Source organism: Protopterus annectens, chromosome 16.part0 (assembly GCF_019279795.1).
Source record: "Protopterus annectens isolate FY-2018-M chromosome 16.part0, PAN1.0, whole genome shotgun sequence".
Classification (NCBI taxonomy): domain Eukaryota; kingdom Metazoa; phylum Chordata; order Ceratodontiformes; family Protopteridae; genus Protopterus; species Protopterus annectens.
In genome coordinates, this window is record NC_056750.1 from 244,228,265 (window position 1) to 244,242,049 (window position 13,785).

The 13,785-nt window shown below is 36.3% G+C and overlaps 1 protein-coding gene across 1 annotated transcript in view; it reads right to left on the reverse strand.

Annotated features, from left to right (window-relative positions):
* LOC122790810 (interferon regulatory factor 8-like) overlaps window positions 1-13,785 on the reverse strand; it is a 198,885-nt gene that overhangs the window by 66,827 nt on the left and 118,273 nt on the right. The gene's annotated exons all lie outside the window — the stretch shown is intronic.

A 13,785-nucleotide genomic window follows, 5' to 3' on the forward strand; every position in this document is an offset into this window, starting at 1 on the left:
GTGTGTGTGTGTGTGTGTGTGTGTGTGTGTGTGTGTGTGTGTGTGTGTGTGTGTGTGTGTTTGTGTGTGTTTATTTTTTTTGTGGGTGTGCACACTTGAGTGTCAGACAGTCTGTGCAGGATGTATGCCCCTATGTCTGTGTATGGTCTGTGCTATCAGACAGGGTGACTGAGTAGACCACACCCACCCAGTAATGTTAGTGGTGCAACAGATATCACACACACCTTTGGTGCAGAAAGTTGTGGGTTCTAGTCTCACACCATTTACATCAATTGATGATACTGCAGTGCAGCATAGGAGGGGGGGGGGGGTGCTGCATTCCTGAGTGTGTAGTCCTTTGAATGAAATGTTAAACCGAGATCCTATCTGCCTGAGTTGGTGATAGCTCAAGTGGCACCTATTGAAAACAGTAGTTTTTTTTTAATTGATTAACATCATATATATATATGTATATATATATATATATATATATATATATATATATATATATATATATATATATATATTAGTCTACTTGAGACTACTGAAGTCTCAGTAGACCGACTTTTAAAACACCGAGCCGACAACACTGAAATTACACAAAATTGACACCTCACATACCCGATGCACACAATCCCGACACTACAAAATCACAACAAACCTCCCTAAAACATACAGACAACAACACACACAAACAACATACAGAAGAAAAAACACAACATTCCAAATAAAAATACCTAGTTCCCCTCACGCAAACCCTGCCCACCATCTAAACTAATCTAAACGCTTACCACTAAGACAAAACATATACTACAAATAAAATACCATAACATACATACCTTCACATTTCACATTTTTTCGGGGGAGTTATGCCCCCTGCACACCCCAAACCCCATGCAACTTATAGATACCAACTCCGAGATCACACTACAACGTCCACAAGAGTGGATGTCCTGTTCCGCTCAAGTTGGACAGTCGAGCATTCAGAAGTCATTTGACATATCAAGCTTTTCGACTCTGTGTTTTAAAAGTCGGTCTACTGAGATTTCGGTAATCTCAAGTACACCTACATATATATATATATATATATATATATATATATATATCGGTCTAGAACTATTCACAGAAAGCACATTTCACTGAAACTCAAATGACTGTGCACAAGTGCAGAGTGCATTCTTTTCAATCTTACCTTTAAGCATCCCTGTGACTAGCACTTTCTCTAATACCTGCTGGAAAGCACTAGGAAGCCTTAAACTCATACAAACACTGAACTCTCCTTGTTAACAAGGAGAAATTAATAGTAGGCACTATAATTGCAAAGTACCTTGCTAAGAAAACAGCTCCTATACTTTACAAAGAAAAAAAAAAGCCCCAAACCAGGCATGTCCAAGGGTCAGCTTCCGGTGATTTCTCCAGTCCACCTGGTGAATTTGGGCATACTGGGGCAATGCAGCAATTGCCTCATGTACACAGACAACCCTCTCCTCCTACCGCCCAACACTACAACCTGTGAGAGATGCACTTACATAGCCAAAATGGAAGCAAAGCTCTCTCCACCCAAGATTGTGCTAAACAGTCAAGAGGAGAAGGTTAACACCCACACTACACCTCAAGCAACACATAGCCCTTCTAAACCCGCACCACCAACACCCACATATAGCAACACTAAATCCACATATGCAGAGGCCCTTAACTGTAACCTGCCCAAGCAACAAAGACCTCTGAAGCTGAAACGCAAACAAACACCAATCACAACCAATGTGTCACATAGTTCACAACACCAGTGTGCCACCCAGCAACAGCCCCTAAGGCAAGACAATGTACCTAACACTTTAGTCATAGGTGACTCTATAGTCCGGCACACTGATGTCCCTCTCACCAGGTTGAATAAGGAGAAAATTACAGTCAGCTGCCTGAAGGGTGCCAGGATCCGCCATATAACGCATGCACTCAAGTCACTCCACAACAAGTACAAATATGACTCTGTCATTGTCCATGTTGGAGTGAATGACTTGAGACATACCTCCCTGGACTACATGAAAAGAGACATGGAAGAGCTCTCGGATCATGTGGCCCAGGAAGGTATGACCCTAGCCCTGAGTAGCATCCTGCCTTCGCCCAGAATTATACCACAATGTAAGGATAAAATGATTGACTTCAACAATTGGCTAAGCTTATAGTGTCATTCAACGGGGATCCAGTATCTGTCTGCCTGGGATGACATGACTGACAGACCATGATGCTTTGCCAGAGATGGTCTGCACCTGTCGCCCCTGGGATTCAGGTTACTGGCTAAGGCTCTTGCCACCCCTATAGTGCCTTTTTTAGGCAAACTTCAAAGGACAAAACCACCACCGTAACAGGTACAAGCATGCAACATCAGAAGGTAATGCTACTCAATGCTAGAAGTCTAAACCTCAAAATGCACTCTCTCGAGGCACTCCTAAAAATGGAGAACATCGATATCTGTGCAGTAACTGAGACCTGGTTCAAGGCTCCAGAGAGCACCCCTGCAATACCAGGCTACAACTCTTACCACACTTTTCGGCCACCAAACCAGGACCGAAACACTAAAGGTGGAGGAGTGTCAATATTCACCAAGGATATTCACACCACCAGGCTAATTGGCCAACACAATGTGTCTGAAATTCTCCAAGTGCAACTAACACTAGGTAAGACTGCAATCCAAATTGTAGCTTGCTACAGATCCCCACCATACCCCAAGATTCTCACTACACCTTTCTAAACATACTGGAAAATATTAAGATAGAACCAAACACCCTAATACTGGGTGATTTTAACTACCCTGCCATTAACTGGGAAAACTACTCATGTCCCAACACCTTTGCACAACGGTTCTTGGAATTCATAAATTCCAACGCCCTGGATCAACTAATCCATAGTCCCACCAGGGGCTCCAATATCCTAGACCTGGTCATTACCAACATGGGAAATCAATGCTCCATACCTATGGTCACCCCCTTGTTAGTCAGGTCTGACCATAAGCTAATCACCCTTAACATCCACATCCCACCCCCCCAGTAAAGAAACCACCATAAAAAACTTCTCCAAAGCCAACTTCATGCTACTCAAGTCAGAAGTGACAAACTTCATGACACCCATGCAGACGGGAACTGAAAGTTCAACTGCTGAATCCTACACTAAGGCACTGTACGAGCACATCCACTCATGCATGAATCGTGCCATCCCAAATAGAACCAAAATGCTCTCATCCAAAAAAAGGAAGCCAATCTGGTGGTCTCCTGCCATAAACAAACTTTACAACAAAAGGAAGAAACTTTTGCAGAAAAAACGAAAATCCCAGGATGCAAAAAACTCCCTTACTAGCCTCAGTAAGAAACTGAGATGCCTCATAAAATCCTCCAAAGCTAGTTACGAAAATAAAATTGCGAAAGATTCCAAAGAAAGCCACAAAGCATTCTATAACTATGTCAAGAATCTAAATGGCAATGCTCAGATCTGCTCTGAGCTAAAACAGAATGGCATTAAATATACTGATCCGAAGGATATTGCCAATATCCTGGCAGATCGATTCAGTGCCAACTTCACCCCCCTCTCACCCCCTAAATGGCCCATCTCAATACCGGAAGATTGCCAAATTCCAGTAATAACGGCCACACAGGTAGAAAATGCACCCTCTAAAGCCAAGAATACAGCATCCATGGGACCAGATGACATCCCAGGCTGTGTACTACATGAACTACAATATGAGCTGGCACCTCATCTAAGTGTCATGTTTAATCATAGCCTCACCTCAGGTTTCATGCCCACTCAGTGGCGCAGAGCTACAGTTATCCCAATCCACAAGGGGGGATCCACCTTGGATCCCGGAAACTACCGTCCCATCAGTCTGACAAGCCTTATCTGCAAGGCCATGGAGCGTATTATCATGGAACTTATAAACAAAGACATTGGCAACCTTCAAACACTGGACCCCACGCAGTTTGGGTTTGTGAAGGGACGATCTTGTCTCCTGAACCTGATTGACTTCTTTGAATCAGTCTCCAGAGCCATGGACAAGGGTAAGGTGGTCCACACAGCCTATCTAGACCTTGCCAAGGCCTTTGACACCATCCCCCACTCTGGAATCATAGATAAACTTACTAAGTTGGGCATTAATCCCTATGTCACCCAATGGGTTGCTAAATGGCTTACTGATAGAACCCACACTGTAAAAGTAGCCGACTCCAAATCCAGCTCCAGACAAGTGACAAGTGGAGTACCTCAGGGTTCAGTCCTGGGGCCGCTCTTGTTTGGCATCTACTTCTCTGAAGTACAGGTCAACACTAAGGGACTCTGGCTAACAAAGTTTGCAGATGACTGCAAACTGGGAGCCATTATTGAATCCCCAAATGATGTGGATACTCTACAAAAGGGCCTTACAGAAACAGATGCTTGGTGCCAGAGCCATGGGCTCAAGCTCAATGCCAAGAAATGTATTGTTATCCCCTTTGGGAAAAAACATGTATCCATGAATTACCATATAGGTGGCAGTAAACTAAACATAGAAAGTGTGATAAGAGACTTAGGGACACAGGTGAACAGTAGTCTCACCTTCGATAACCACATCGCCACAACAGTCAGGAAATCCTTCTATGTGGCACACCTCATCACAAAGGGCTTCCCATCCAGAAAAAAGGAGGTCATTGTCCCACTGTACTCATCCCTCATTAGACCCATTATAGAATACAACGCCCCATTTGGCATGTACCTCTCAAGACATCTGCAACAACTGGGAAGGCCTCAGAAATACCTCACTAAAAGAATCACAGGCCTAAAGCAGATGCCCTACGCTGACCGCCTTAAAAAACTCCAGCTATACTCTGTCGCATATCGTCTACTTAGAGGCGATCTCTGCTTAACATACAAGGCCATGTCAAACCCAGAGCTGTTGGACATGCTACACTTAAAGAAATCCCAATCCCTCAGAGCTACATGCTCCAGGGATCTAAACCTTGTCATCACAATAAACAAAACATGCTGAAGGGATAGGTTCCTGACACAGAGACTCCCCAGACTCTGGAATAGATTGCCCATACATGTCAAGCAGAGTGCCTCTTTGGACCTCTTCAAGAGGAACCTTGACGATTGGATGGGAGAAAGGAAATTCACCCCAGGGATCACGTCAGTTGCCCTGCTAGACAGGGGTCCAGGAAAGTAAATAATGTGGGAAGAAATAGCCAGGGAATTGTTATGGCTAGGCTTGTATAGGCCCTAGGGCTGATAGCCTAGTACCAACCTATGAACCTATGAACAAATCACTGAAAGCACAATTCTCTAAAACACATTTCACTGAAAGTTATATATGGCCTTTTCCCCACTGCAGTGCGACCCTGGAGTTAGAATATATATAGTAAGGGGGGTGTGGGGGGGTGCAGCCCCCCACAAAGTTTGGATATATATTAAGTTTAGAAAATAGTAATTTATTGAAATTGCAAGTATCCATGTGTATAGTTCAAAATATTTAAAATAGGTTGCCCCCCCACACCCCCCCTTACTATATATTCTAACTCCAGGGTCATACTACAGCGGGGAAAAGGCCATATATAACTTTCAGTGAAATGTGTTTCAGTGAATTGGGTTTTCAGTGAATTGAGCTTTCAGTGAATTGTGCGCAGTCAAATGTGTTTCAGTGAAATGTGCTTTCAGTGAATAGTCCTAGACCCATACATATATATATATATATATATATATATATATATATATATATATATATATAATATTTATTATATACATATTTACATTATTTGCCATTATTTACATGTTTAACAATGAAAGTTAACTTTATGTTAATAAACACGTCCCTCCACCCTTTTTTTTCCACAACCAAAAACATATCTTCTTTAGAATTTCTGCTAGTGTCCATTTTATATTAAACTTAATTTCATTTAGTCTTTCAGTCCATAATGTCCATAAAACCAAAAACACTATTCTATCAATTTTCTTCACATCTTTTTGTTTTTTTCTCACCATAATAACCATATTCAATAATGTCTTTATTCAGTTGCTCAACTTTTGTAAAACATTCGAACATTTTGTTTTTACATATCTCTTCGCATAATTTATTTACTCTCAAACAATTCAAAAACACATGTCCTGTTGTTTCAAATTCACCACAGTTAATACATATTCTGTTTTCTTTTATAGGGCATATTTGCCTTAACAGGCAAATAACCTACAGGCAGTCTCCAAAGGAAATCCTTACATTCATATATATTCTTATGCTATCTATGTCTCATTTTTGTATTTCTTTTTTTTATATCTAAATGTTTCCAAGGGTAAATAAAATAATATGTTCTCATAATATTTAAATGCCATTTGTTTCTATTCTTTTCAGTCAATATTTCACTTTTAATTTCCATAATATAACTTTATTTTGATACTCCTTTATATCTTCATTCATAGCATTTTTAAGTATTTTCTTTATTTCAATTTTTCCCAAAAAAATTATATTTATAATATAAAATAAGCTCTGTCAAATTTTGATTTTCTTTCATATAACATTTCAAAGCTCTATATAGACTGAATAATGCTGCATAGACAACTGGGTTTATTAGACCTAATCTTCCTAGTTCTTCCTTCATATACAAAACCCCCCTCTTGACTGTATTCAGTCTTGATTCCCATATGAAGGAAAATATGCATTTATATTACCCTATTGAATGATATAAATAGCGAACACTATTTCATCATACCTAAAATATCTAAACCACAAAATATCGAACACACGGAACAGCGATTTTTTTCACAGGGAAAATATTTGCTTTTCCGAAACACATACACACAACACAACCACACCAAAATAAATAAACCACACACATACACTTAACAAAACCATAATTATAACCCCACACTACTACCTATCCACTCACCTTAACCCAACCCTAACCCTAAAGCCCATAACTACCGTACAATCACCTTACCTGCTCCCTAACCCTAAAGTCCCTAACTACCGCACACTCACCTTACCCGCTCCCTAACCCTAAAGTCCCTAACTACCACACACTCACCTTACCCGCTCCCTAACCCTAAAGCCCCTAACTACCACACACTCACCTTACCCACTCCTTAACCCTAAAGTCCCTAACTATCGCACACTCACCTTACTCGCGCCATAACCCTAACGTCCCTAACTATCGCACACTCACCTCAACCTGGTCCGTAACCTCTGTTTGCCTACTACCTTAACCCGGTCCATAACCTTCCCAAGACAGTAAAGTAAATAGCGAAGCCATGGAATGGACAACTGAAATCTTACCCTAGGTAAGATTTCAAAGTTCTGTGGCTTCGCTATTTTCATTTTTCGACAGAAATGGATCAATATTATAGCATTCGAAATTTAAAAACTTCTATGCTATAATATAGAACCGAAAATATAATAGACATTAATTCTTTTTCATATTGTGTTGCTGTCATAGAGGCATTAGCTATATATGCTATTTTGCCTAATGAAATAGTATTTACAAAATACACTTTCTTCCTGTATGATAATCTAAATGTTTTCCAAAAAGTATATATATCCTTTATTTCTTGAAACACTTTTTCCCATTTTTTTCTTATAGTTGTTTAATCCAAATACTATTTAATCCAAATACTATTCCTAATACATCTATAATTTCTTCATTAAATTTTACATTCTTGGATGTTTCCCATATATCCAAAGTCTTTCCTTTTTTCTTCGTATATACAAAGACCAATCTTCTTCAATAATCTATTTAATCTTTCAATTATTTTTTTCATCCATTCTTTATTTTGGTAATTAACATGACATCATCCGTACAAGTGTACATTATGAGAAATTGCAATTCATCTGTTATCCTATATCCTACAATATTTGCCATTTTATTAATCCTGCTCACTATGACATTCATGACTAAAGAAAAAATAATGCTGCTAGCTGGACATGCCTGTCTTATCCCACATTCTATTTTTATTTTTTTTGGTTATCCATCCATTTACATGTATTTTAACATTATTCCTTTCATATGCTGATTTAATCATTTGGATTATTTTCTTACATATAGTATATGCCTCTAAAATATTCCATAAAAAATCATACTTTATTTTATCAAATCCCTTGCTTACATCTTCTATCATGATCTTTGCTTCTAATTTTTTGTTTATAATATCATCTATTACTTCTATTATCCATAGTAAGTTTTGATGTCCTTTTCCCTTTCTAACAAAAACTGGTTCACCAAGTAACTTATCAATTTTATTTGTTAACCTGTTAGTTATTATTCTCATAAATATCTTATAGTCTGTATTATTTAGTGCTATCAGTCTCCAGTTCCTTATATCATCTTTTTCTCCTTTTTTTTCCATGAAATTATTATAGCTCCAATATATATTTCTTTATCTACTACTCATTTAATATTTCTACAAATATAACTTTTTGACATTTTTCCATTTCATTGTACATATGATATTCAATACCATCTAACCCTGTCGCTGAATTCATATTAATATCTTTTAAAACTTCATTTAGCTCTTTCAAGCTTATATTTTGTTCTTAACTTTCATGATCTTCTTAATTAATTTGTTAACTTCATACTTTTGACCCAGTTTTGTTTCTTTTTTAATAAAAGATTGCATTATATATGCTTTAATAATTTCACATTTCCTTTTTTATCTTTTAACCTTATCATTTTTTTATTTTATTTCACTAATTTATTTAAATGATGTGCAATTTCTTCTCTCCTTCCTTATAATCAATATCTTTGTTTATATAGTAAATTATTAATCTTTACTTGATTCATTTTGTATATTGCTTTTTCTTTTTCATAAAAAGTTCTTTGTTTATTAAATCCCAAAATATTGCTTGACTTAATGTTCTATATTTTGTTTTTTCTTTCCTTCTTTTGTTCTCTATACATTCCAATAAGCATTTTTTTTTATATTTTTCTTTAAGACATATTCACCAACTTGCCCAGTTTTCATAAAACATTCTCATGGCTATAAAATCTTTCCATAATTTAATTATTTCTTCCCTATCATCTTGTTTTAACTACTTTTCATTCAGCCTTTTAATTCCTTTATGTATTCTTATATATTCTTCTTTCTCATGTAATCTTATCCATATTGCTGTAGGATCTAAGAAGTTGTCTATTATATTAATTTCTGTAAAAGTTTCAACTATCATATTAAAAAATAATTAATTTAAGTTTTAATCTCACTTCTTCTATAAATCCAATGTATATTGTCCCATATATACAATTTGTCACTTTTCATTATTTCATTTATGATTTTAATATCACTACTATTTTTCTGACTTGTTCTTAAATTACAGTCAAAATCTCACACTAATATTAACACAAACATAGTTAAGAATTTTTTTTTAAATTATCCCTCTTTCTTTATGACATATGCATATATAGCAATAATTCTATACACATTTGTCTTCCATTTTATGTCTAATACTGTAATTTGTCCTAATTCAACTATAGTAATATCTAATATATTGATATATTTTTGACATAGTATGGATAACCCTGAACAAGTGTCATTTTCCATTTTCCAAATGATTGGTCCATCCCATCATTTTTTTATTTGCTCCCTTTTTTCCTCTGTTAATAATCTAGCATCCTCTAATATAATAATATGATCATTTAATAAGGCACACCATTCAAAAATCCCTATTCTTCTCTTAACATTTTTTCATGCTATTAACATTTAAAGCTAAAATATTCATAATTTAAAAGAGGTTAGTATGATATCTTTCTCATCCTTTACCTTTTTTGTTTTCTTTTATAATTATACTTTTAAATTTTCTTTTCCTTTCTTCCACTCTTTTTCCTATAGAATTTTTCTCTCATCTCACTACCTGCTAGTTTACATATTCTTCTTCACTTGTATCTAATAACACTTCTTTCCTTACTTTCTCTCCTTTTACATTTATTTTTAAATCTTGTAGCTCATTCTGCCTTTCTTTTCTTTTACATTTATTCTGATCTACTTTCTGTATATCTTCTTTTTCTATGATTTTCACATTTTTGTCACATTCTAACCATGCATTTCCAATGTTCCACATTTCTTACCACATTTTTTTGCTTCATGTTCTGTTTTACAACATATGAAACATTTTTGTTTGTCACATTCATTAATCAAATGACTATCTTTAACACAGGAAAAAAAAACAAGTTTTAGGCTGTCCTCTATATTTCCCAAACCCTCTATTACAATTTACATTAATAACACTAGGAATGCGTATAACTTTGTCGTTTTCCAATTTTTAATATAACTTCACATTCCCATCCCCCAGTGCATAAACCTCTTTCATCATAACTTTTTATTGTGTCCATGACCTCTTTACATAAGTTCAATAAATGTTATTTTAAGTCTTTTGCCTCAATTTCCATTCTGAATTGAATCATGACTCTCTTTTTAGTTTCTATGTGAAAAGATTGCACCACATACATATTTACCATCGCCTGACCAGTCTCAAATCATATATCACAAAACATTTCTTTATTAATAAGAATGAAGGCTCTTATCTCTTTTGCTGAAATACTCAGTGGTGCAATCACCAAGTCCCAAACTTCATACCTGTCCAGTCCTTTGTCTTTTTTACTGTTTACTCGTAAACTTTTTCTTTGTTTCCTTCATCCCCCTCAACCCTTCTTTCCTCTCTTTTTCACTGTTTGCGTATAAGACTTCTTACCTACTATTTTCTCGTCATCTTCTTCCTATTGCATTTTCTCCATTACCTCACCCCAGGATGCTGCAACATCACTCTCTGGCTCACTTTGATTAATAACTTCTTTTAAATAACCATCCCGCAACCCTTCAGACTGAAGGGTTGTAATATTACATTCCAGCTGGCTTTCCATCTCACCCACGAACATTTTCTTCTGAAACAAATCCTCCATATCCATTCCTGTTTCTACTACAATCTCTGGTTCATTCCTCTACTCTGTTACCTCCTTCTCCTCCGGTACAAATGAATCCTGCACCTTCAACTCATTTATTTGGCTTTTTGTTACTTGCTCCACCATCTCCATACTCAAATTCATTCTCCATTATTTTTTCTACTATACTGACACTCACCATTCCTCCTGTTTCTCTGGGCCACCTACATGCCTGGAATGGAAATAGGAAGTAAAATGCTCCACACTGAAATGTGTCCCCCTACATCAACGAGTAGGGGAACTTCCCTGATGCCCTGGATAAATTTCCCCTAATAGTATCAATGCCACCTACGGTCTCCCCTGGAAAGAGGGTACTAGTCTAGTAGGACTAACCTGGCCAGCAAATAATAAATAAATAACTAAATAAATATAAATGATCTGTAGCACATTTCTGCTTACCCTTCTCTGTCTGATACCCTAAGGTAGGTACAGCATGATTGTTTTGTGTGTGTGTGTGTGTGTGTGTGTGTGTGTGTGTGTGTGTGTGTGTGTGTGTGTGTGTGTGTGTGTGTGTGTGTGTCTGTAAGTATGAATATCACCATCTGCAGCTAAGTGTATCAGTATATGTTTCTTTATTTGTGGTCTTCTAGAAAGCAGTGCAAGGTGGAATGGAGTTCAGCTAAGCAGTGTTAACATAATCATAATCATACAGATTTCTGCTTAATGAGATATTGCACTTGATGAAGTCTATGATTTTTAGATGAAAGCGCTTAACTTATTTATTCAACAAGTCTAATAAATTATTGTTTTTACAACGTTTTGTCTCCTTGAGCCTTCTCAGTTCATGGTATTCTCGTAGTATTTTACTCATTCTGTAATATTAATAATGTACCTGCATGGTTCAAAAAGATATTAATGTCCCTACCGTCTAGCTAGGATCCATGTTTCCAAAAAAAGTATACAGTGCAGTATGTCAAGCTGTATGCAGTGTGTCTTGGGCAGACAGATTCATATTTTAGAATTCATGAAGGAAGCAAATGTACTGTTCCATGTAGTTTCTGGGGCTGCTCCCTTATTGAGCTCATGCAGAAACAAATAAAAGTTAACCTACACCTCTGATTGTAAGTGGTCACATGGTTCAGCCTTACCCTTGTGTGTGTGTGTGTGTGTGTGTGTGTGTTTTTTTAAGGTTTTATTCAATTTTCAGTTTGTAAAATAATCATAACAATATTTGCAGTCAGAGATTTGTGAAATAATAAATGAAAAAAATTCAACTAAACCTCACACACAAAAGAAAAAACAACTATTTACAAGAGTGTCCATTAACCATCAAGTCATTCAAATTAATATACATTACATTAAATCTAAAATGCAGTTATTTTTGCTTGTCAAGCAGTTCTCTAAGTTTTGTCCATGCACTGTAGCAAGAGGCAATCCTGGTTGTTCTTGACTTAATTGTAATGATTTCCAGGTGACAGACTTGTTGCAATATTTATAAATTCTTTGAAGGAGGGTGTAGATTTGTTCTTCCAGTTCTGAGTTATAACCTTTCTCACTGTACATACTATGGACCACAAAATGCGATATTTCATTTTTTAACACATATAGGAATAGGAGTGTTAAAAAGGATTAGTGATTTAGATAAAACAAATTTATCTCCAAAATAGCCTGTAAAAAGAGATTAACTTTATTCCAATAAGGTGTTAAGACAGTACAGTCAAAATACATGTGTTGCCAATCTGCTTCAAGTTCTTGTTTACATCTCCAACAAACTTATTTCTGCTTGAACATTTTAATTCAATTTTATGTAATGTGAAGAAAGAACTATGCAAAAATGTCCAAGTAAAGAGATTCCATCTAAGAGATAAAGTTGTATGTTTAGAAGATATTAGAATTATTTTTTTTTATCTTCTTCACTCGGAGGTCTACTATTAATTTGGGTAAAATAGTTCCAATAACTGTCATTGCAACTCTTTGTTTCTGTCCTCACAACTGTATATAATTTGGATAGGAGATCATGTCCCAATGTGTTTGTTGTGTTAAGAATGTTGGATATTCAATTAATTTTGGAATATGATCTCTTATCCTTGGTTGCATTAATTTAATTTCCCCTTCTACATGTTGTCTGCTTGTGTTTTGAGAGAACTCTTTCTCAAGTACTCTGTCAGTCACCATGAAATATAATTTATGCATTACTTTTCTTACAGATGAAATAATATTCTCAGAAGTTTGCAGCAGTTGGACACATCCAAGTAGTAGTTTGAGTTTGATAATCAAACCATTAAGGCTTCTGTATTTAAACTTTTTTAATAATGATTGATGCTGATGCAGGACTGCATTAAAGCGTTTAAAACAGAAGCATCTGTGTTTTTTTGTAACATCTGCATTTGTTGGTGAATGCATGCAAATTTTATGTTTGTACTTAAAGAAAACATGGTCTACTCTGCTAAATCAGCAAAGGGCAAATCACTATTCTGCAACAGTTGGATAGCCTTTGTGTCTTTGAGCTCATTGCAAAATAATAACATTTAAGTCTCTGGCTGTCTGAGGAGTACAGGGTATAGGATGTTAGCTAGTAGCATTTAAATCAAGTGGGCAGATAATGAGTTTGACAGGAGGTTAGGTTGGTGCTAATCAACTTTTTTCAGCTCCTATAACCTGAGGGAAGGGGTCTTAAGAGAAAATCAGTTGCTGCTGAAATCCTTTGATGGAAATCTACTCCGCTAAATGACTAATTCCACTTGCTACATTACTTCTTCCCAAGTTCTTCACTTTTTACTAGTACAGTGGTTTACTAAGTACTCATTAAGCATTCGCTTTCCAATAATAAGAGCAATTTTGAAATGAAAACAGGTAACAAAGGTCACTGTTACTTGTATGACACAGCTTGCAATTTTCTCTATATTTTTCAAAGGAAATAATAAATTAAAACAGT